General features: G+C 49.0%; 1 pseudogene; it reads right to left on the bottom strand.

Annotated features, from left to right (window-relative positions):
* Positions 1 to 3,225: 3,225 nt before the first annotated feature.
* LOC139826018 (dynein axonemal heavy chain 9-like) overlaps positions 3,226 to 24,659 on the bottom strand; it is an 87,468-nt pseudogene continuing 66,034 nt past the window's right edge.

Here is a 24,659-nt window from a genome sequence, read left to right on the forward strand (position 1 = left end):
CCCTGGGTACCACCGGATCCACCTGGGCACCCCCAAAGTGCCTTTTTAGCGCTTATTTTTCTCCTGAAAAGCAAACACAGCCGGGCTTTCTGCCATCCTGCCCCAGGGACCCCCACTCAGACCGCACCGGCGCTTGGTTGCCCATCGCCATTTATTGCAGCCGCTGCCTGCTCAGCGCCCGGGGCGGTGGGACCGGGGCCGGGACCCCTGTCCTGCCCGGCTGTCAGGGAGTGATTCACTGCGGGGGGGCTATTCTATTCTATTCTATTCTATTCTATTCTATTCTATTCTATTCTATTCTATTCTATTCTATTCTATTCTATATTCACTGCGGGGGAGCTATTCTATTCCATTCCATTCCATTCCATTCCATTCCATTCCATTCCATTCCATTCCATTCCATTCCATTCCATTCCATTCCAGTATCTGCAGCTCTCCAGGATACTGGAAAACACAAAGCGCTCCCTCCTTGACCTGTCTTGGAATTAATAACACAAAAAGTTTCTGTCCCTGCAGGTACATGAATGCGTGTGCATACGTACACTCCTATATATAAAACCCCATTACACAAGCACAATCTGATACATGAGCGTGAGCTGTGAGAACAGGTCAGAGCTGCAATGCCCACCAGACCCACTCTGCAGTAACACACAAACACATCTGTGTGCAGCTGGGAGGACAGCTCTCACTTCTATATCTACCCTCCCCAGATTTGTAGTGACCTTACTTCCCAGGCAAAGTGATAAGTATTTTTGAAAATCCAAATAGTCTCATTTATTCCAAAAAATAGATATGCGGCAGCTCAGGGCCCTGTTGTGAGCAGGTATGAATCAGCCTCACGTCAATGAAGGTATCCAAGATATCACAGTTTGATAAGCAGGGATATCCCTACAGATCCAGCCCTGCGCCGAGCAGTGTGTCATTACCCATCTGCAGAGGGGAAAACTCACCTAAACCAATCAGTTTTGCAAGCGCATGCTGGTGAGGTACCAGTAATCCCCCCAAAGATTGGGGGGATTGCCACTTCCTTAACCAAATCCCACTTCTTCGAAAAAAGAAAGAAGAGAAAAAGCTCAGACATTAAAAGCTTCAGAAACAAGAACCATAAAGGGATAAAAAAATGTTTCCCAGTGCTGTATTTCACATCTGAGATGGGAGAATTAGAGGCTAAATAGCTCTAAATCCAGCCCTGCTCCAGGTGCTGTGCCCACCTCTGCAGCAGGAAGGGGCTACTGGAGGAATCTGCAGCCTTTTCTTTAATATTTTTAGTTAAAAAGTGTAGTAAGCATTTTAAGAAGCCTAGGAGGCATCAAAAGAGCTATATATTTTCTAAAACGAAGATGGAACAGATGAGTCCTCGCACGAGCTGGGCTGCAGGAACAGCGCTGCCCCTCTCTAAGTGCACATCTCAAAGCCGCATATTTCAACACAGAACTGTCAGCCCAGCTGACAACACATGTTGATTTTTAAAGGGGATTTTGCACACACTGTGGTGTCAGTACGAAGGCACAGACACACAGGATCCTTCACTCATGAAGGAGGATGCCAGATCCACAGCATGTTAAGAAAAGGCAGGTTTCGGGGCACATGCTCCAAAATAAGTCAATATTTTTACTTACTTGTCAATATTTTTTACGTATTTTGATTTTATTGACTTATTTGTCTGGGTTTTTTGTGGGGTTTTTTTGCTGTCTGCAGTGCTGGTCCAGCTCTGGGTCCTCAGCACAGGACACACATGGACCTGCTGGAGCGGGGCCAGAGGAGCCACAGGAATGATCCGAGGCTGGAACAGCTCTGCTGGGAGGACAGGCTGAGAGAGCTGGGGGGTTCAGCTGGAGAAGAGAAGCTCCGGGGAGACCTTAGTGTGGCCTTTTCATACGTCAATGGGGTTGATAAGAAAGATGGGGACAGACTTTTGAGCAGGGCCTGTTGCGATAGGACAAGGGGTGATGGTTTAAACTAAAGGAGGGAGATTCAGGCTGGACATGAGGAAGAAATTGTTGCCCTGAGGGTGGTGAGAGCCTGGCCCAGCTTGGCCAGAGAGGTGGTGGATGAACCATCCCTGGAGACATCCCAGTCCAGGCTGGGTAAAGATGTCCCTGCTGCGCTGCCTTTTTTCTTTTTTTTTTTTTAATTAGCAAAAAACTAAATAAGGATGATGCACAAGATTTGCCATCAGGGAGCTGTGCAGGGACAAACTTTTAGCCTCGTACTTCAGCAGTCGTCATCCTGCAAAAAACGCCCATCATCGGGGACTGAGCGCAGGGAGCCAGCCCAGCACATGCTATGAGTGCTCTGAATGAGCCTCCGGTTCCTCTTCCCCCCCAGGAACACACTGGTTTGAGACAATGAGTGTCCTGAGGACCCAGGTGTAGAGGTAAATTACGTTTTGAAAAACTAGGTGGGAATAATAAGAATTATTAATTAGCCTTTCTTTCAAGGTGTAAGCAAGGCTGGCGAAGAACAGATGAAATGTAGAAAGCAGCAGTAAAAAAAAATCTTTGGATTCCCACTCCACACGTGAGCACAGAGAAGCAGTTTGCTCCAAAGTGGAGGATTTCTCCCCAGGCAGTGACCAGTGTGACAAGTCACGGAATCCCAGAATGTCAGGGGTTGAAGGGACCTGGAAAGCTCATCCAGTGCAATCCCCCCATGGAGCAGGAACACCCAGCTGAGGTTCCACAGGAAGGGGTCCAGGCGGGTTTGAATGTCTGCAGAGAAGGAGACTCCACAACCTCCCTGGGCAGCCTGGGCCAGGCTCTGCCACCCTCACCAGGAAGAAGTTTCTTCTCGTATTTAAGTGGAACCTCCTGTGTTCCAGTTTGCACCCATTGCCCCTTGTCCTATCACTGGTTGTCACCCAGAAGAGCCTGGCTCCATCCTCCTGACACTCACCCTTTACATATTTATAAACATTAATGAGGTCACCCCTCAGTCTCCTCTTCTCCAGCTCCAGAGCCCCAGCTCCCTCAGCCTTTCCTCACACGGGAGATGCTCCACTCCCTCCAGCATCTTGGTGGCTGCGCTGGACTCTCTGCAGCAGTTCCCTGTCCTTCTGGAACGGAGGGGCCACAACTGGACACAATATTCCAGGTGTGGTCTCCCCAGGGCAGAGTAGAGGGGCAGGAGAACCTCTCTGACCTACTGACCACCCCCTTCTAACCCACCCCAGGTACCATTGGCCTTCCTGGCCACAAGGGCCCAGTGCTGGCTCATGCTCACCCTGCTGTCCCCAGGACCCCCAGGTCCCTTTCCCTTACACTGCTCCCACCGAAGGGCAAGCACTTACAGCAATCTTGGCCTTGATACTGGCCAGCTTGTCCTGGGCAGCCGCCAGCTCGGCGTTGGCCCTGCTCAGAGCCTGCCGCTTGGGCTGCACCTCGCAGAACACAGCGTGGAACCGCACCATGTTCACCACCCAGGAGCAGAGCCCGGCCGCCGCCAAGGACTTGGTGGTCACAAATTCGGGTTTAAACTTGGGATCCTGTAAATAGGGCTGAAGGGCTTTGAGGCAGTTCTCATGGATGTTCTCCTTGTCGAACTTGATCAAGGAGTCCAGGAAGCCATCCACCCTGGCCATGGCGGCTTTGGCTGCTTTCCAGCTCCTGTCCTTGGGAATCTTTCCTCCTGGGGCCATCAGCACCATCACGGCTGCGGTGACATTGCTGACAGCTGAAGGTGGTGAGCCAAAGGACCTCAGCTCCGTCAGATTCTTCTGAAAACGGGAAAACAAGGTTGTTAGACAAAAATTAATGGGTTTGCTTTCTACTTTGCAACTAATAGAGTCAGGCTCCCAAGCTATCAATCTGATAAATTGGGTTTCTTCCAGCCCAAACATTCTTGCCTCTAAATCACCGCTGTGCATGTCTGCAGCACATGTGCTCAGTTCCCTGCACCCGGACCAGCCCAGCCCCATGTTCCTCCCCACACTCCCACCCTTTCCCTGCTGCAGGAGGTTTTTTGCCGTCTCAGAAGATCAGGATAAGGAAAAAGGAAAACTTTCCAAATAATAACCTCTTCAAATTGCCCCCAGCCCCTCTAAAACTGCCTTGAAGCTCTTCTCTTTGTGCTCAACTACTCCCTGTGCCAGACACCCTTGCACTGAGGTCTTGTTGAACTATCTGTGTGCACCCCTGGGGCCATCATCCAGCCCAAATTTAGGCACTTAAACAAAGCACCTTTAGCAGGATGGCAGTCATTGGGGTGAACAGACAGTCCCCTCACAAGAAAATCAGCTAATCCACCTCCTCCACTGTCAACACAGGCAGCTTCAGTGAGTCCCTAATAGAAAGTGGGATGAATCTTAACCTAAGTTAAAAAAAGGTGAATTGTGGAGAAAGCACCTATTTCCTAACACCCTTGCAACTGTGACAATAAAGCAGTGCTGAGGATTTGATCTGCTGACATCTTAAATCTTGTCTCCACGCACACGCGATTTAGCTTTAGCATAGGAAAAACCAGCGCGGGTAACTCAGCTGTGCTCAGATGACACGCTGTTGTCAAAACAAGGATAAGGGCTGTTTCAACACTGGTTTAAGGAAAATCTATGAGTTTCAGTCAGCTCCTGTTTCTATCAGTTCTGAATAGTTTTTAATCTATTTTCTCTGATGTTCTGCTTCTATCAGTTTCTATCTGTGGCAGCAAGGTGCGAGAGTCTGGTACTTCTGAGCATTCATTTTTTAGATAAAGGTATCTGCCATGAATCTATTCCTAAATGTGTCTTCGTTTGCTTTGAGCTTTTCTTAATCATCGAGCTGGCAGAAACAGGCCCTTGGGAGCTGTGTGCATTTCCAGTGTGAAACGTCTCTAATTAACATGCTCGATGACACGGAGCCAACCGTGAGCACAGGCGAGCAGCCCGACATTCCCTCCCGTGTCCCCAGCACCCAGCTCAGCTCAGCCGGGAGCAGCACGGACGATGTGGCCTCTCCGGAGCCCCCGTGTGCTGGGGGTGCTGCTTGGGGGGCTCTGGCAAAGCAGCCTGTCTTTCACAGCCTGCATCTTGCTGGCAATGGGATGCTGAGTGGGTGCTGCTGTTCTTTCCCTAGGAAGTGAACACTTCACGGCATGACAGGAACGGGGACGCCACTGCCCTGGGTGGAGGGGAGGATGATGCTGTCCTGGTCAGGAGATGGAGGAAGCCCTGGGCAGCATGGGGTGCCTGGTTTCCTTCCCTATTGTGAGAGTTTCTGGCGCCACGGGAAGAGGACAAGTCAAGCCCATGGTGAGCGCCACGCTGATGAACTTGAGTACCATGTAAAAGGAGCTCTGCCCTTTTCCCTGATGGCATCAATCTGTTGCATTTTAATCACAGAATCATGGAATCATTTTGGTTGGAAGAGACCCTCAAGATCATCAAGTTCAACCCATGACCTGACTCTGGCACTAATCCATGTTCCTATGAACCTCATCTCCGCATCTGTTCCACCCCTCCAGGGATGGTGGCTCCACCACTGCCCTGGGCAGCCTGTTCCAATGCTTGACAACCCTTTCCATTCAGAAATTTTTCCTGATATCCAATCTAAACCTCCCCTCGTGCAACTTGAAGCCATTCCCTCTCATCCTATCGCTTGCTATTCAGGAGAAGAGATCAACACCCTCCATGCTACAACCTTATATCACTCTAAATTCTTCTTCTGCACACTGGAGTATCCCCAGGATGGAAACCAGACAGGACACTGACACCGAGTGCCACCTGCCTCAGGAACCACTATGGCATCCTCAGATGTCTCTGGACCATCTCCAGGGGGATATTCCTTGCAGGCAATTGCATGGCAAGTTTGTTGCTTTTGATACTGTCACTGTTTTCTGCTCTCTGTAACCTGTGCGGAGACTGAGCAGCACTGGCCAAGCACCATCCTCCTTCTCACACGGGCACAGGCTGCCCAGAGAGACAACTCTGCCTCCTCTTGCAAGTGCTTTGTGCCAAGCAGAGACCCACGGGCAGGGGAAGGCAGTCCCGGAGTCGCTGTGCCTTCATCTCCTCCTTCCCTCCTCCCAAAATGAGATGAGGATGTCGAAACATCAGATCCCCCGAGTTCCACGTCCTGCACTCCTTAGGGGATGCAGGTGCTGAGGAACAGCCCGCAGACAAATTGCACTGCAAGAGATAAAGGGCATTTTTGTCTCTAAAACCTGATTTCCTAAGTTTTCAAACTCACTGTCACATCTGGCTTTGCATTTTTTTGATTTTGCAGGTGCTCTGTGCTGGGTCTGTCATAACCTGCTGGGCATCCATCATGGTCCATATACTTATTACCTTAATTATTTTATGCATATACTATACAAGTCTGAATAGACATGGTTGTTCTTCTTTTAAACTAGCAGGTGACACTGGCACAGAAATGTCCATGTATCCACATACTTACTGAGCTTCTTGGTAGCTAACTATGTATATTTACTGCTGCATTCTACTTGACAGTTTTTCTCACTATTTTCCATATTAATGTTGCATATAGCAGTGCTGCCCAAAGAAGACAGATAATTGGGGAGAAACCGTATATACACACACAAATATTGCAGATTATTCACATTAGTAAGCAGGTCAAGCTCTCCGGCGCATCTCCGATCAGCAGGTAAAGGAGACCATGCCTTCCAGTGCTCTGCTACTGCAGCTTCACAGGTCCCTAGAGAAAAATCCCAGCATCTCCCTAATCTTTGCCTAATGAAATATTCTACAGCTCCAGCACGAAACCAAAACTAATAAGGAGACAAACATTTTCCCTTTGCACAGTCCTTTCCCTTCCAGGAACAAGAGCCAAAGCAACACATCTCTGCAGCAAAGCCATGTTTTCTGAAAGCTAATTAAACAGCAAACCCATTCCTGATGACGGAGAGTTGTTTTCCTCTCCCCCAACGGGGCTATGACTGAGCCATGGTTTGAGGCATGACAGAGCCTTGCCTTGCTGCAATCATGGGATTCATTCTGATTTTCCAGCTGCACCAGGTGCTTGGCCACTCCTCTGCCCTGGGTGCAGCAGGAGTTTTCTGCTCCAGGATGCCGTGTGAACTTCAAGTCAAGATAAATTGTAGGTCCGTTCAGGTTCCAGTATAAGTTGGGGAATGACCTGAGCAACCTGAGCTGTTGAAGGTGTCCCTGCTCAGGGCAGGGGTGGCACTGGGGGAGCTTTGAAGGTCCCTCCGACCTAAACCATCCTGTGATTCTATGGATCTATGATTCTAAGGTGACCTTCCCTTCCTTGTGGGGCAGAACCAACGAGCAGTGGAGCCAGCCAACAGTGGAGAAGAGGTGCAAACGAAACACCCACCTCCAGTTCCTCCTGCTCTCCATAAACATGAGTAAAAGGCAACTTGGTGCAGCCTTGCTGCTACTCTAAGTTACACCAAGAACCCAGTATGCACCAGCTGGGAGGAAGCTGGAGGAGGGTGAATACATCGCCCAAAAATTTGGGCCATCAGATGATATTTCCCCCTGCTCCAATGCAGTCGGCAGATACTGGATTCCCAGGGGAATCTTTACCCTACCTTGTTAAGGGTGTTCAGAGCAGCCTGGGCAGCCTCCAGGGCAGGCTCAGCTTTGGCCAGGTCCTCCTCGCAGTCCTTCTGTTTCTGCTCGACCTCCTGGGTGATAAGTGCCACTTTCTGCTCCTCCTCATCAGCAATCGCCTTTTCCCTGCTCACTTTCTCCGTCTCCACTCCCACCACCCGGATCAGCTTGTCAGCATCCTCATTCTTCTGCTTCAGCTCCACTTCTTGGGCTGCCAGCCTGGCCTTCAGCTCATCCACCTGGAGGGAAGAAACACATGTGGGAGCACAGACATGCACCAACCTGTTCCTGCCCTGCACAGCAGCACAGGGTCACACTCCGGAGGGGCTGAGCAGCACTCAAAAGCACAGAGGGCCTGTGGGCAAAGCAAGCAATGCCACGGTAGCACAGAAAAGTGGTATTCTAGCTGTTAGCAAGATTTGCTGCTCTCCTTTGCCCATGGTTGCTTGGGTCAGGGTCGGTGTGTGTGGTGCACACAGTGGAGCAGCCTGCGAGCGGTGAGGAACCCAGCAGGGGAGAAACCCCATCAGCAGATGGAGCTGCTGAGGTTGTCCCAGCCCTGCTCCCTGCCTGGAAAGAGGACTGAGGTGCCAGGGCAATGCAAATGCTGCTTTGAGTATGATCTGATGGGAAGCAGGTGGAAACTTTCATTTCAGCTGTTCCTGGGATTGCCTTTGTGCAATCAGGAGCCTCACCATAGGCCAGGCACTTGCAGCAAGCTGTTCTCATCAGAAAACCAAATACACCCAGCTGTCACCTCTCTTTGAACACGAGATCTGGTGTCACATCACGTCCCCTCTAACAGAGGCACGCATGCACTGTACGTATGTGTTTGGCAGTGGCGATGACGCACTACAATTCAGCTACGCTTTCTTTCTCTTCTCAGCCTTGACACCTACAGAACAGAGCAGGTGTTATTTTGCCACGTGCAGGTTTTGAGGAGGTCCTGTGCACCAGGAACCCCCTGCTTGCCAGGCACACCCTGCAACACACCTCCTCCCCCCCGCACCCCGCACACACACGGCAGAAGAAGATGCCCATCAGTTCCCTTACAACCATCAGGTCCTACAGACTTGTGGCACTAAGGGCATTTTTCACACCACAAACATCATGATTGTGATCTGCTGACACATACAGCCCTTGTCAGACGCCCAAGGCTTGAGGGACTTTACATTGTGGAATCATAGAATCATTTTGGTTGGAAAAGACCTTTAAGATCACCAAGTTCAACTGTTTAACCTACACTGGCACTAACTCACATCCGTAAGAACCTCATCTCCACGTCTGTCCACCCCTCCAGGGATGGTGACTCCAGCACTGCCCTGGGCAGCCTGTTCCAATGCCCCACAGCCCTTTGGGGAAGAAATTGTTCCCCACATCCAACCTCAACCTCCCCTGGCGCAACTTGAGGCCGTTTCCTCTGCTCCTGGCGCTTGTTCCTGGGGAGCAGAGCCTGACCCCCCCTGGCTCCGAGCTCCTTTCAGGCAGTTCAGAGATCAGAAGGTCTCCCCTCAGCTCCTGTTCTCCAGCTGAACCCCCCAGGTCCCTCAGCCGCTCCCATCACACTTCTGTTCCAATTCGTGATGTCAAATGAGCTTGAGAAGGGATCCCCCATTCAGCTGGCAGCCTCGAGGCACAGCAGTGGTAGCAGCTCCACCAAGCAGCTACTCAGACGCGTAAGGTAGGAGCACTTTCAGCAACAGGCTGGAGCGCTCACATGGTGGGGCAGCTCACACTGGCTCTCACTCCAAGACAGAAAGTCTCTTTCTAAAAGCACCCTATCGATTAATTTCCACAGGCTCTGTGCAGACCATGGAGTTTTTCCCTGTCCTGAGGTCAGGCGCATAAAGGATTACTTAATGCTCCTTCAATACATCTTTACCTACATAAAAGTACTTACTAGAAGGGAAGTCAGACACTTGCTTTTGTTGATAATTCCATTTTTATACCAGAAGAGAGAGCAAGATTTGCAATCATATAAACTGAAGCTATTGACATTCGGCATCAGCTTCAAGTGGAGGGCGGTTTCTTAGAAGTCTCTTTGTGCGCTTCAGTCATTGTCACCTCCTGCTGCCCAGCACTACAATGCTGTTTTCACCTGGGCAAAGACGCAACTGTAAATCCAGATGACTCCAGCCTTCAGGAGCATGTAATCCCTTCATTCAGCAAACTCAGCAGCAGCTTCTTGTTCAGCTCCACATCTTTGGGGATTGCAGGAAACTGAAGTGGGAGGCTTCACTGATAGCAGATATGGCTTGTGAGCTTCTGCCCAAAAATGATGTGCTGGATATAGACATGAATGGGAGCTTTAGGGGTTTACGTGGCCACAACAAAACAAGTGAGGGATTAAAACCCACCAGCACTCAACAGCTGATGTAAATTCAGCCCTCAGCACAGCCCCTGAGAACAGAAAATGTTCTGACAAAACCTTCTTTCAGCCAAGCACATGTAATAGCGGAAGGGTAAATGACTTGCTGTAACACTGTCAGGATTTTAAAATCAAGAAATTCAGTTGGGGCTTTGCCCGAATGAAACATTTGGAAGGCCAGAGGTGTGTGTTACTGTGAAGGTGTGTGTTACTGCCCAGTTTGGCTTGGGCAACACGTTAAATTCCCAGTGGAAATGATCCAAGTGGGAGCTGAGGACCCTCTGCTAACAGACCTCGCCACATCTGGGGGACGTTTGCTGACCTCCAGCCTCCCTCACCTGTGTAAGGAAACAAATCACACTTCCCCAGTGAGGCTACAGCTCAAACACAGTTGAACAGGGACAATTTAATAGTGTTTGTGCAGTGGAAAGAGAGAAACAGGAGCTACGCCTAAACAACTAAATCCACTCTCTTTAGTGGTATCCTGGGGGCAGCACCAGGAATGCAGATTTATGAACTTCACTCCTCCAGTTTCACCCCCTCAACACATCAAACAAGTTTCCTTTAATGTCAGGCTCGTTTCCACAGCAAAACCAGTCTGTCACATCCATTTCTCCTCCCTTCCCACACAGCCTGATGCCCAGACATGAAAACGCCTGATGAGACAGCGCTGAGCGGGGCGGGCTCACACCGCCGCCTCGGGAAGGCACAGCTGAAATATTTAATGCGCTCCCATGGGTGGCCTGCGGAGCCGTCCCTGGCACAGCAATGCCAGGAATAAAGGCATGAAAAATTCTCCTCTTTCTACAAACGTCACGGTAACCAGGTACTCAGATTTCCCCTCTCTCACACCAAAAAGGGTGGCAGCTTGCACACAGAGCTATTTGCTGCTTCTTCGGAAACTTTTGGGTAACACTTCAAGAATAATTGTACAAAGAGAGACCGAGGTGGCAGGAAAAATGACAGCAGACCATCACCCCAGAGTGAGGAGAGAACACTATTAATCTCTCTGTGTGTGGTATTTCCAGCAGACATTGGTGGGTTGAAGTCCCCCACAAGAACAAGGGCTGGCGATCAGGAGACTTCTCCCAGCTGCCCACAGAATATTGCACCTGCCTCTTCATCCTGGTTGGGTGGGCTGTAACAAACCCCCACCAGGATATTGGCCTTGTTGGTCTTCTTACCCATGAACACTCAACCAGGACAGAGCAAGAAGAATTATTAAAGAACAGAAAACCTGCAGGGCAGGTTCCCAGAAGACTCATTTTACCTCATTTTCCCTGCTTTGTTTCAAGAACACAAAATACATCACAAAGGTCAGCGACTAATTGATAGAGCAAGCAAGACTTGGATCTGGAATCCAGTGATGCAATATTAACCAAGGTCATCCAAAAAATGACTCAGCAATGAGCTCTGAACAGAGCGCTGACCTCTTCATGGTGAACATCACTTGGAAAAACAAATTACTCATCCCATGCATCTTCCTAAGTCTTCTATGTCCTAATAACTGGAAGCCGGCTCCTGCTTTTCAGGGTACTGAGGACAGTCGCTGTCTTCAGGGAAAGATGGTGAGGAAACATAGGAAATGGAAAACATTTCTTTAGAAGAAAAGTTGGTCAACAGTATCAAGTTGTCCAGAGCAGGGACGAGGGGTGGAGAGGGGAAACAAGTCAAAGGAGGGGGAAGAGGTTATTTTGAAGTTGGAATGGTTAAGTCAAAATGTACCCCGCAACTATTTGCACAACAGCTCCCTCATGCTGAGGCCACACTGGAAGGTCTATAGAAATGCATAAAACTCATCATTAACTTGTCGTGGCATCCAAGCAGCAGGAAACTGGAGAATCCTGGTGACAGGAGCACTAGTCCTCAGACGTAAGGCCACACCCAGGTATCGAAATCCTCCACCTTTGCTTTGAAATTTAAAGAAAAAAACAAAACCAAAACAACCCACAACATATCACTTTCAAGCACCACGACACAGCTTGGAGATGACACACCTGAGACATAAGACTCGTCAGCTCCTCAGCACCAGGACCAACCATGGGTGAGTGTAAAGTTCAGACAAGATTGAACGTTCTGGTATGATTTTCACTACTGCTAAATATCCACACCCTTGTTTCAACTCGGCAGCAGTTTTGACTATTGCACACATCTGATATTTCAGGTGTTTAATTTTAGGCCCCCAGTGCTAATCTCAGATGCAAATTTGACACATTTCTCCTCACTGCTCTGCATCTTCAGGAACCTCACAAACAGGCGTTTCTCACCCAGCCTTACTCCAACCAGATATGAACATCGCTTCCTTTTATCCTTCTCGCAACAGTAAAATAGACAAGACCCCAAGGTGCTGTGGCTCCCCATCTCCTCCCCAGCCCTCCACCACTCCTCAGCACCTCTTCTGTGGCTGGTCAGAGAACCCTTGCCAACAAAACACCTATATGCAGATACAACTGAAGAATACAAAAGGTTCCCATGTTTGACCGACACTACAGGGACTTGTTTCCCCTCAAAAGGTTGGTTTCATATTAGTTGCTTGCAATAAAAAATAGACCTAACACAAATTTTCCATCACTGGGACACCACCAAAACCAGCAGCAATGCACAGGTCAGCAAAATGATTTCCCCCCATAGGTAGGGTGGGTGTGAGGTCGCTCTGGTTGACATCACTGGTTCTAACTGGTGTTCTCTGCTACTGGCTGTTCAACCGCAGCCCCATCCTTCCGCAGGAGATGACAGAACCTGCAAAGGGGACATGAAACATGCCCCCTCCCATTCTGTGTCCTCAAAGACCTGTCCTGCACCATGAAGAAAGCAAGTGCTCAAGTGAGACGCAGGCTCTCAGAGCCAAGAGGCACTAATAAAGCCCATACATCACCCTCCAGCGAGGCACAGACCCTTCTGAGCACGACAGACGTTGTTTATGTCAGCAGCACTACCCAGAGCACATAGGCAGAAGGGAGTGAACCCGCTAGTCCTTCATTCCCACCAACCCCCTGCATTTCCTCAGAGCAGCTTCAGGAGAGGTCCATTTGCCACAGCAGAAGCTTGTAAGAGAACATTTGAAACAGTTAATAGAATATGAAATGGAGAGAAAAACGGGAGCTAGCAACTGCTGTAGACAGCAAAGCTCTGAAAGGCAGTTTGAGTCACTACAGAGGGGTTTGTGAAATACTCAGAACAACATCCAGTCTTTACTGCACAAGAGTGCCAGTGCTGGTCCTTAGCAGGGCGATTTGGGGATGGCTGGTCTACATTTCAGACACGCAGTAGTTTCCCTCAAAGATGGACAGCATAATGCAAGGAAAAATGACCATCAGCTATATTTTAAAAGGATTCTTGCTGAAGTCATTGTAGATCCCCTGGATGCTACTCCAAAAATCACTGATCTCCCTCTATTTTATAAGGTATCTTGTCACAACTGAAAGATAATAATTAAAAGATGTACATAGCCAGTTGGATCCCTATCTCATTTCAGTTCCTGTGATCTGTCACCAGGGACTGGCACCACCCCAGCAGCAGGGACTGAATATACATCCCTCCCCTTCTCCTTTCCAGTACAGACACAACTCCTGCTCCTCAAAGAACCAGTTCACACCAGACTAGAGCCAGGATCTAGTGCAAATTTTACACTCTGCACAGTTCCAGCCGGTAAAGTTCTCCTTCAAACCAGGATGAGGAGATGCCTCTAACAGAGAAACACGAAAACCCATCAGCTTTTAACCCCAAGGGTTTGCTTACCTGTGCAGATGTGCTCTTGAGCTTCTCCAGGCCATTCTCCAGCCGCTCCATTTTTGCTTTTAAATCCTTGCCCTTCTTCAGTAGCAAATTCTGATAGAGTTTGATTTGCTCAAGGAAGGACTTTGGAGTGGTGTAGTTCTATCGTCGCTCATTGCTCAGATACAATCGCGAAATCTCGTTGACACTTGTGTGGACATAGGCCATGAATTTGCTTATTGAATCTTTCACTGAATCCTAAAAGTAAGATGAGAAGACAAGGAGAAAATATTTCAAACTGAACAACTATATGTAGTGCAGATCTGTGCCATATACAAAGGAATTTATTAACATTTTATTCTGCTGCAGCAAAATCCAGGCTGGAACATCTAAGTTGATCCCTTTTCATTTGTTATCTCTAAAATAACTTTGTCTGTTCATGTACTGTATACCTCTTTTTATATCTTTTTATCTCATATTTTATCTTATTCCAAGCAATTTTTCTAGCATTAAGCTCTATAAAATAACAGCCTTTCAAGCATAAATTTGGGCTTTTCTCCTCTACAAATAGGGAAAGCACACACATAAAAAGAAACATTGTAGACTTTATTCTACAAAAATCCTGCCCAGAAAAGCTAAATAAACATAACTGAATCTCTTTTAGTCTAGCAGCAGGTTGTCATCAATGAGAACTTGACATAATTTTGCCCTTGAGAATTACAGGCGCTCAGACACGCCTGTGGAGAGCAAAGCCCACGTTCCCTGCAATAACCATAAGCATTAGGTTATTTCCTGCACCGATTTGTAAGCTGCCGCTCTTGCTTGCAAAGCAGTGGTGTGTCTGGCAGTGCTATCAGTGAACAAACACAACATGGTGCCCACGGCCATGCTTCAGCTGAGGGCTGTGCCCCTCTCTGAAAAACCTGCTTTGCTTAAGTTAATTAGCATCATAGAAACATTTTGGTTGGAAGAGACACTTGAGAACATCAAGTGTAACGATAACTTAACTCTGGTATTAAACCATGGCCCTAAGAACTTAATCTCTGTCTAACCCCTCCACAAGGATGGTGACTCTATCACTGCCCTGGGCAGCCTGTTCCAATGCCCGACAGCCCTTTGGGGAAGAAACCTTAGTTAATATCCAATCTGAACCTTCCCTGGCACAACTTGAGGCCATTTTCTCTCATCCTAAAGCAGTAGAGAGTTACCAGCAATTCCTCTCTGAACGGTCACCCAGATGTCCTGGGTGAGTGCTGTCCCTGCAGTGCTGTCCCCATTGCGAGAGGCACTGCTTGCACCAAGCAGAGGGACATGTCACACCTGGCTGCCACCAGCACCCCCCGCAGAGGAACCCAAACCCAGGCACGGCCATGGCAGCCCCAGATGCCAGTGGGTGAGGTGCTCACCTCCACGGTCTCTGTTTCTTGCAGAAAGCGGAGGCTGACAGACTCGAGGGCCTCCTGCGGCCACTCCTGGAACCAGTCTATGGCCGTGCAGCTGATGATGGCAGGGAACCTCCTGCTGCGGACACGGAGCTTGCTGCCCACGGGCGAAAAACACAGCACAACCTGCAGAGCCCAGGGAAGGAGAACGTGAGAAGACACAGCCAGGAGCAGGCATGGGGTTCCAGCTGCACAGCCCAGCTCAGGCTCTTCCATCCACTTCCAACGGGCACAGACTGAAACACAGGAGGCTCCATGTGAACATGAGCAGAAACTTGTTTGCTGGGAGGTGCCAGAGCCTGGCCCAGGCTGCCCAGAGCGGGTGTGGAGTCTCCTTCTCTGAGACATTGAAACCCGCCTGGACCCACCTGTGTGATCTGCTCTGGGACCCTGCGTGAGCAGGGCTTGGACTGGGGATCTGCAGAGGGCCCTTCAGCCCCCACCAGGCTGGGATTCCATGAATGGAAGATCTCACAGCACCAGCTGAGGTTACAGCAACCTCAGTCCTTGAGCCCTTGCACTTCAGGCCAGCAAGCCTGGCATGGAAAAAAACGTAATGTGGCAGTGAACACATTTTTTCTCTGCAATAAAGACAAGCAGTGGTGTTAAACATTGCCATGGTCAAAAGCAGAAGCCTGGCACACTTTCAAGCTTGAAGCTGGGTTTTAATAAAACCACCCTTCCCTGCTTCAGCAGTGAAACAAAGCTTTGCCCAGCAGGGAACTGGCATCTGTATTCAAGTGGTGCAACCAGGAATTAAAGTGAATGGATCTAAATTCTCCTGGCAGGACCACAGGCCCACCTGGGCTGTTTCCCCGAAAGCAGCATTGAAAAGAGTCGAGGTGGCTCAAACTCAAAATCTGCTTTTATCAGAGTGAGACATTTTTTGAATAGAGAAACCTCAAAACAAAGCAGAACAGAAATAAAAGCATTTATGAATATATTTTCCCTACTCATTGCATTTTTGTGCAGCAGGTCCTTTGCTTTTCAGGCTTTTATTTCAGTCCAGCTGCTAAAAGTTTCTGAGTTGCAGCAAATTGTGCAGTGTATGTGGGCCCCTGGGGGTCTCTCTTTGCATTATTCTGGGGCCTGGTCAAGGGGCTGTTACTCCCTTGCCCAGCATCCCCTCTGCCCTGCACCATTTCTCCTTCCTCCAGCCTTATCCCTTCCCTCATCCCCTGCCTTTCCTGCAGGCGGGGAGCCTCCTGCCCCACAGCCGCTTGGCCCACAGCTCCTCTTGGCAGCACAAGCTCTGCCTTTGCCAGCAGGAAACTCCTTCTGGAAGGACGGAAAGTCAGGACAAGGCAAAGTACCTTTCCTCTTTGTTGCCTCACAACCAGCTTTAACAGCAAGATAAGACCCAAGAACCAAAACCTACCACTACTGTTCATCACAGCCCTTTTCCTGTGAGCCCGCTGTGGCTCATAAATCCATATAAGCTTTGTTAATTGGCCACAAAGAAGGACATGGACAAGATGCCACCATGCAATGAAGTAGCAACATGTGAGCAAGGACCAGCTTGGGAAGCAGTGTATCTCACTCAGTGCATCATCCCTCTCCCGCTTGTTAGCCCTGGCTGGTACCTTAGCAAGTGTCATAGGACAGGCTGCTGTTAGCTCAGATGTCGCTATAGTGGGTCAACACCTCCATCATGATCTGTTTTTTAGAAGCCACAAAAGAACTGCCTGTAACAAACCCACTTTAGTTTCCATTTCAGAAGAGGTAGCTGAACTTAGAGCTCCTGCTCCTCTGCCATGGCCACTGCGCATGGGGACAGACACACAGAAATCCTTCCTGCACCTTCAAGCATATGCCTTGGGCACCTCTACGTTTTTCTGTCAGGGCCAGGCAAGTTTCAGGAAGCTGTCCATGTACAAAAGCCTCTTCACAGGATCCCAGACGATTGGGCTGAAGGGCCCTCTGCAGATCCCCCAGTCCAAGCCCTGCTCACGCAGGGTCACAGAGCAGATCACACAGGTGGGTCCAGGCGGGTTTCAATGTCTCAGAGAAGGAGACTCCACACCCGCTCTGGGCAGCCTGGGCCAGGCTCTGGCACCTCCCAGCAAACAAGTTTCTGCTCATGTTCAGATGGAGCCTCCTGTGTTTCAGTCTGTGCCCGTTGCCCCTCACCCTGGCGTTGGGCACCACTGTCCATCCTCTGACACCCACCCTGGAGATATTTATAAGCATAAATAATACTTCCTAGCTGACCCCATCCATCTGCTGTAACGCACGGTTAAGGAGAAGGGTAGAAAAAAGAGAAGGGATCAGCCTCAAGTAAATCATATTCACACTGCCCTTCCAGTGCACCACAATAACAGGAATAGATCCATGAGGGGACGGGAGGCAGAAGACAACCAAGATGCTGAAAAGTCACAAAACAGCATCAGGACTCATCAGAAAATCCCCTCTACACCCAGAGAGGGAAAGAGCAGGACTGCATTCCCTCTCCTTGGGCACCTACACTGTGGCATGGTCCTCAAATTTTCCCTCAAAAATTAATTTTCCAGTTGTTCCCCATCCTAAACATGTACCTTCCCACATCAAAAAAGCAACGGGCCACCCTATCTCAGTGACCGTGTCCCACCAACACAAACGGAGCAGTAAGGAGGAGGACATGCTTTCATTGAGCAAAGATCAAGGCTTCTCTCTCTGCCCTCCCCAGCTCCTGGCCCTGTGCCGGCAGCAGTGAACAGCGCTGCAGAGGGGTAAACACCTTCTGGAACAGTCTCACTCTCCTGTGCGCCTCACTGTGCTTTCCCCGTGAGCTGAGCACACATGGGAAATAGTCCTGAAACTGTTCTGGGATCTTTTGGACATATTCATAAGGCCTTTCTATGCTGGATTATGGGCTGTGCTGGAAGAAATCCTGTAGGCACATTGCATGCCACTCAGTTTCCAGCACTCTGTTTTTAACATAATACTTCATTTCTTCTGGCAATGGAACCCCAACAACATGAACACTGATCCCTTCAGCAGCTCTTTCAAGCAGCAAGACCTCGTCCTGATGCACCCCTGTGCCCGGCTTTGAAAAGGGAGCGGCTGGTCCTGCTCAGCTCTTGAAAGAGAACGTTCTCAACTTCCATAGTGCTTTCTAACACCCAAGAAGTGATGGCAACAGAGAGCATTTCCTGCACTTCAGTACTACTTGCTGAGTGCATCACAGTTCTCATCATGAACAGGCAGAAAAGCCTTTCAGGCTGCGGTCTGACCTTCCTACCAGGCAGCCCAAAGCATCTTCACCCCATGCTCCTGCACCAAGGCAGATGGCGAAGACCTGAACTCCCCCAGCCTGTCTCACCTTCAGCTGCCGTCGAACACGCTCTATAAAAAACTTCCAGCAAGTCTCCCTGGAGTCCACCAGCCCTCGGCCTTTGACTTCATTCCTCACGCTGTTGATTATGTTTTCTACTTCATCATCGGGGAAGAGATCAGGGATTTCACCTGAGAAGAAGGCAGGTTTGGGTTTACTGGTCTGGATTTTGTTGCAGTCGCAGAGCAAAGTGAAGCAGGTGCCTCCCTCTTCAGGGCCTTGGGGAAAACCCTTCCTCGAGAAAAATCGTTGTGCCAGGCGCCCATAGGCCCCAGCAGCAGCAAAGTGGCACAGAACATCATTCTGCTAAAAAATAAGCCCTTGTGAGAGCAACATTTCTCATAAAAGTATGAGCTAAACAAACACAGAATAAAGCCAAAGTACAGAAAGTCCATTTTTGTCAGATCGACAGTGCTGATTAGATTACAAAAAAAAATCACAAATACCTAATATGCTATACACAATAATGAAATAATTTCAGTTTTGCAAATCCATTAGTTACCTGTACCGTTCCTGCAGCTGTTCAATGCCATTGCCAGTGCTGGTAAAATAACTCCCACATCACCAAAACATTTTAAAAGTCAGAAATCTTTTAAAAACTTTTTAAAGTTAATAGTTATGCAACTGATTGCCAAAAACATAACCAGCCAATTTTTCTTTTTTTTCTGGTTACTTAATTTATCACCTATTCACTTCCCTTCTGGCTTCTGATTTGATTGAAATCATTATTATTGAGTGAGATACTGTCAATATGAGCACTAATTACTTAGGAAAATACACTAATCAGATATCTGCTTGTTTATAAGAGAGTCTAAAATATATATTCTGTTCTAGCTCCTTAGGTGATGGAAAGAAGTGAAACAAGTAAGAAAAACAAGCCTGCAGAGAGCGGGAAGCAGCCAGAGCCCTCAGGCAGCACCCGCTGGGTGGCACTAGGTCACGTTTTGGGAGGTCATAGAACCATAGAACGTCCTGACATGGACAGGACCCCCAAGGATCATGGAGTCCAACTCCTGTCCCTGCAATGACAACCCCACAGTTCACCCCGTGTGTCTGAGGACGTTGTCCAGTCTCTCCTTGAACACTGTCAGGCTGGGGCCGTGACATCGCCCTGGGAGCCTGTTCAGTGTCCAGCACCTCTGGGTGAAGAACCTTTTCCTCATGTCCCACTGACCCTCCCTGGCACATCTTCTGCCATTCCCTGGGTTCTGTCACTGTCACAGAGAAGAGCTCAGCCCTGCCCCTCCTGCTTCTGCTGAGGAACCTGCAGCCCATGAGCTCTGCCCTCAGTCTGCTCTGCTCCAGCTGAACAAACCCAGGGACTTCAGCCACTCCTCATATGGCTTCCCCTCCAAAACTTCACCAGCTTCATGTCCCTCTGGACACTCTCCAGTAGCTTTATCTCCTTTTCTCCTGTGTCCCCAGCCCTGCACACAGTGAATGCTGCAGGTGAGGCCGCCCCAGCACAGAGCAGAGCGGGACAATCCCCTCCCTGCTCGGCTGGCCGTGCCGTGCTGGATGCACCAGGACACGGGGCCCTCTTGGCTCCAGGGACACTGTTGGTTCATGTTCAACTTGCCACTGACCAGAACCCCCAGAGCTCTCCATGGAGCTGCTCTCCAGCATCTCGTCCCCCAGTCTGTCTGTACAGCCAGGGTTGCTGTGTCCCAGGTGCAAAATCTGGCACTTGCCCTTGTTACACTTGTCATGGTCCCTCCCATGGTCCCTTCCTCAGTCCTCAGTCCAGCCACAATTCTGAGCTGCCTCCCCAGACCCTGAGTGAGGACTTCTGATCTGTCCCCTCTTCCCCACATAGCAGCTACAGGAAAATGTGACACCTTTCTGAACCACCGCAAAATGACCTGGACATCCCAAACCAGGCTGCTTGGCCTGCCCCTTGCTGCAGGACACTGCAGAGCTTCACTTCATGTCATGAGATATTTGTGCCATCTACACAGGTGACAGGAGCTACTCACCCGCCTCCACAACAACCCCTGTCTTTACTCCTGATTACAAATTTATCACAGGCAGAGATTGTTTGCTGCTCAAACCATCTGGCCAATTTACAGCCACATATGTCAACTCTGGAGTTTCGCACAAACTATCGCTTCCCTGTGCTTTCAACTCTCCAGTCCTCACCATGCACAGAGGTCACCCGAACCAGCTGGAGTCTTCCCACTCCTGACTCATAAATAAGGAAAAAAGCATCATGCAGTTGGTAGCAGTGATTTTCCAGGGACTCTGGGGAATATGCCCAGGCTGGGTTACCCCCTGCGGTCACGGTGACACAGCCGCACGCTCCCATGTGCGCTGTAGCTGCAGTGCGCCCTGCATGGGGAGTGCTCCACCACACATACTCATGCCATGTTCTGCAGCGAAACAGAGCATCTGTGTGTAGGCTGGCTATTCTGCAATTGTTTGGGCAAGCAACAACTCAAAAACTTTAATGGAAAAACAAAGAGGAAAAGGACTGCAATGGGACAAGCAGCTAGGTGACGCACACAGACACGGTCATTTGGTGGCTTTGTACCATCCACCAACTTGCAGTCAAATATTCCAGCCAGGAAAAACCTTATTAGGTAACTAGAGTGTGGATGCATGAGATCCACAGGTCAAACTCTTCATCTGTTGATACATTCCTTGGGCTCTGTCCTCAGCTGCAATGTCACAACAGACACGTCTCTTAACTGTAGAGAGTATACCATGAAGTACGGAAAAACTAGGTACACAACATCAGAGAAAGAAAAACTATCAGATGATGGAGTACATCCTCACAAAGGAGACCTTATCATGGCTTTTAGTCCAGAACTTAACCCACATATCTTCTAGCTCACTTCATATATTGCCCTTCTGTATATTCTAAAACCACAGATGCTACCATGAGCACAACCACACTGAGAAGGGGGAAAGGGGAAATCAAGCAATGACAGAGGTACCTGATGCTAAGAAGTCACTCACCAGCACCAAGAACTGCTCATCTGCCACTTGAGCGTCGGTCATCAGGAACACGATGCCTATGTTCTTCACACCGGCTTTCAGGTACAGGTTTGCCAGGTCTGCCTGGACGTTGAAAAGCAAGAGGACTTAGGGGGTGCACCTCCATTCTGCAAAACTCAGGTAGGTACCACATCTACAAGCAGGATATTTCAGAATCTTCCCATTAACCAAGAATAAAGCAATGGCAATTAATTAGCGTGAAACTGCACTTTGGCCACTCCCCATCTTCATGGCTGAGTCTGCCAGGTTATATGGGGGAGTCTATCGCTGTCATCATTGTAAGACTTTACCCAGTAAGACTTGACGTTACGGCCAGGTCTGTGTAACACAAAAAAAAAGAGAAAGAAGCCCTGGCCAGCACCGCTACACACAGGGAAATGCTTGTAGCTGGAACACCTGGAGGTCAATGGATGTGGCTAAAGACATCAGTGCAGTCCCTGGTTGTGGAGGCTGCCCTGGGAGTTCAGAAAGGCTTACTGTGGGCACAATAAGTCACTATACGGGGACATTAAAGCACCACAGGGACTGGGAGGGACAGCAGCCACTGAAAATGTTGGACCTTGGTGTCCCCATGCTGTAGATTTCTCTGATTTCACAACTATACCTGAATTTTCTTTTTTTTTTCTGAGGTGCTGCAACACATTTCTTTCTGCTTGTGAAGAAAGGAGAAGGACACCTTGTGCAAACAGGGATGTTTTCAGTTTTATTCCTTTCCAGAGTCTGAGCAGGGACTCGCCCTTCAGTGTCCCACTCAGTGCAGTGATGCTGACAGAGAAACTGCTCATATGGAAAAGCTGTTTCACCTCAAAGGGGACAGTGTCCTGATGAAGGACACAGTGTCCTCCTGATGAAGGACACCAACTTCTTGAAATCCAAGTTGTTCATGAGATGGGAAAAACGCCATCATCCCGCTCAAACTCCATCATTTCCTTCCTGCCCCTCCAAGCAGGATACAAGGCATGCGGGAGACACTGAAGGAATTTACTGGCCTGTGTTCCAGAAACTTTCTTAGAAATTCAGCAAATACACACGCTCCCTCAAAAAGAATCATTTGTTACTTCCATCACTGGAAATTTGAATTAGATCAATTATAACAGCACGAGGGGCCAATGCCAGACAGGGTGATCTGTCACCATCCTGCTCTTCCATATCTAAGAAAAAAAGATGACTCCATATTTCATAAACTCTTTGAAAATGAATAGAGAGTGAAGGGAACATCAAATTATCTTCCACCTCCACAGACAGAAGTAAAGACACGCTTTGAAAACAAGTTTATTAATGCTGGTTTCAAGCTATATTCCTAGATGGGAGCACAGGTTTTCTCAATGAATAGGCAGGTAGGAGCTAGAAAATTGTACGAGTGGGGCTGAAGAACACAGAGGAAAGTTGAAAATACCCAATGGATGGAGGATCAGGCTTGTGTGACGTGACAAAAACATGACAAAAACAACCTGTACACAACTACAGGTCATCAGGCCCTGCCTCTGATGGGGAAGGAAGGCAAGGGTTCATCGGCCATCGCATCTCCCGAGCAGAATGGCGTGAAGTTACTGAGGTTGTGATTTTTACAACATTTCTGATGAGAATCCTTTTGCCAGCAGCTAAAATACTTGAAAATCATTTCAACGATATTTTACAATGTTGATTTGTAACTTCTGTGCTCACTAGCCTGCGCATAGATATAAGCACAGGCACCTGTTCTCTATAGTGAACCATCCACCATCCCCTCAGTCCCTCCCTCATACAAAATCCTGGTGGAAGGACTGGATACGACTTTGGAACTCTCCTCCTGCTCTCTCCTGCTCCTTTTCCACCTCCAAATCACTCCACAACAGGCACCTCACAGATGAGCTAATTACCACATCTTGGTTTAATTAGAAATTATAGTCAAATACGGTTTCTTGAACAAGCATTAACTGAATGTCCACACCAGGGGTTTATCATCGGAGCCCAGCGCTGACTCTGAGCCTTGGGCTGGGATGTTGTTGGGTCTGGCCAGCTCAGAGGGCTGGCAGGGGACATCAGGCCTGTCTGCACCCCACAGATGTGTTGGGAAGCACTGCTCCTCTCTGCAGTCCCATATAGTCTCTGGAGCTTTTTACTGTCTTCACAATGGCGTCATTCAACACGCAACAAGACAGAATCACAGGATCCCAGCCTGGTGGGGGCTGAAGGGATCTCTGCAGATCCCCCAGTCCAAGCCCTGCTCACGCAGGGTTACAGAGCAGATCACACAGGTGGGTCCAGGCGGGTTTCAATGTCTCAGAGAAGGAGACTCCACACCCGCTCTGGGCAGCCTGGGCCAGGCTCTGGCACCTCCCAGCAAACAAGTTTCTGCTCATGTTCAGATGGAGCCTCCTGTGTTTCAGTCTGTGCCCGTTGCCCCTCACCCTGGCGTTGGGCACCACTGAACAGAGTCTGGTCCATCCTCTGACACCCACCCTGAGATATTGATCCATTGATCAGATCCCTCTCAGCTTCTCCAGCTCAACAGCCCCAACTCTCACTGAGTCTTTCCTCATCAGAAAGATGCTCCAGACCCCTCAGCATCTTTGTCTCCCTCTGGTAATTCCTTGTCCTTCTTAAATTGGGGATCCCAAAGTTTTCAGGGCAAGTTCTGCTTTTTATTCCCTTCCGCTCCACCTCAGCCCCAGGAGTCACCCACCTTCAGGTCAGGGATCCCGTACCCTTTCCTCAGCGTGATCTGGAAAAGCTCCAGGGAGCTGATGAAGGCCGCCAGCCTGGTCAGGCTCTGCTTCCCGCTTCCACCCACGCCGACCAGGAGAGCGTTCCCTCGGGGGGACTCCAGGATCCGGTTGATGCGGCAACTAAATTGAAGCATATCAAATCTGTCATTAATAAGAGTATTTTTCTTATTCTCTGCCCACTGCTTTTCAATATATATTTTAATCACTAGGAAACCGTAGTCTGAATGGGATGAAAAATGTCAATCTAAGAGACATGTCAGCAATCAATCCCCATCTCTGCTGAGGCCCAAACAAAGGACGTAGCTGATTAAAAAAATAGTTTGGTGGCGATTCAAACTGTGTCCAATATTTTTCCACCTGCCAAGTCCTGCTGGATAGAAATATTTTAAGGTGAAGGCCTGGATGTCTTTGCAGGGAGGACAAGGGAAAAAACACATTACATGGACATGCAAATAGTGAGAACAGAATTCATGGCTCTGGTGCACCTCTCCAGTGAAGGTTCCTCTTCACAAAGCATTTTGGGTTCACGTTCAGGTGAAGGGTCCTGCTATGCATTAAAGCATATTCATATACATCTGGAATAGCATAATACCTGTCTGGAAAATACAGT

Source organism: Patagioenas fasciata, chromosome 33 (assembly GCF_037038585.1).
Source record: "Patagioenas fasciata isolate bPatFas1 chromosome 33, bPatFas1.hap1, whole genome shotgun sequence".
Taxonomy (NCBI): Eukaryota; Metazoa; Chordata; class Aves; order Columbiformes; family Columbidae; genus Patagioenas; species Patagioenas fasciata.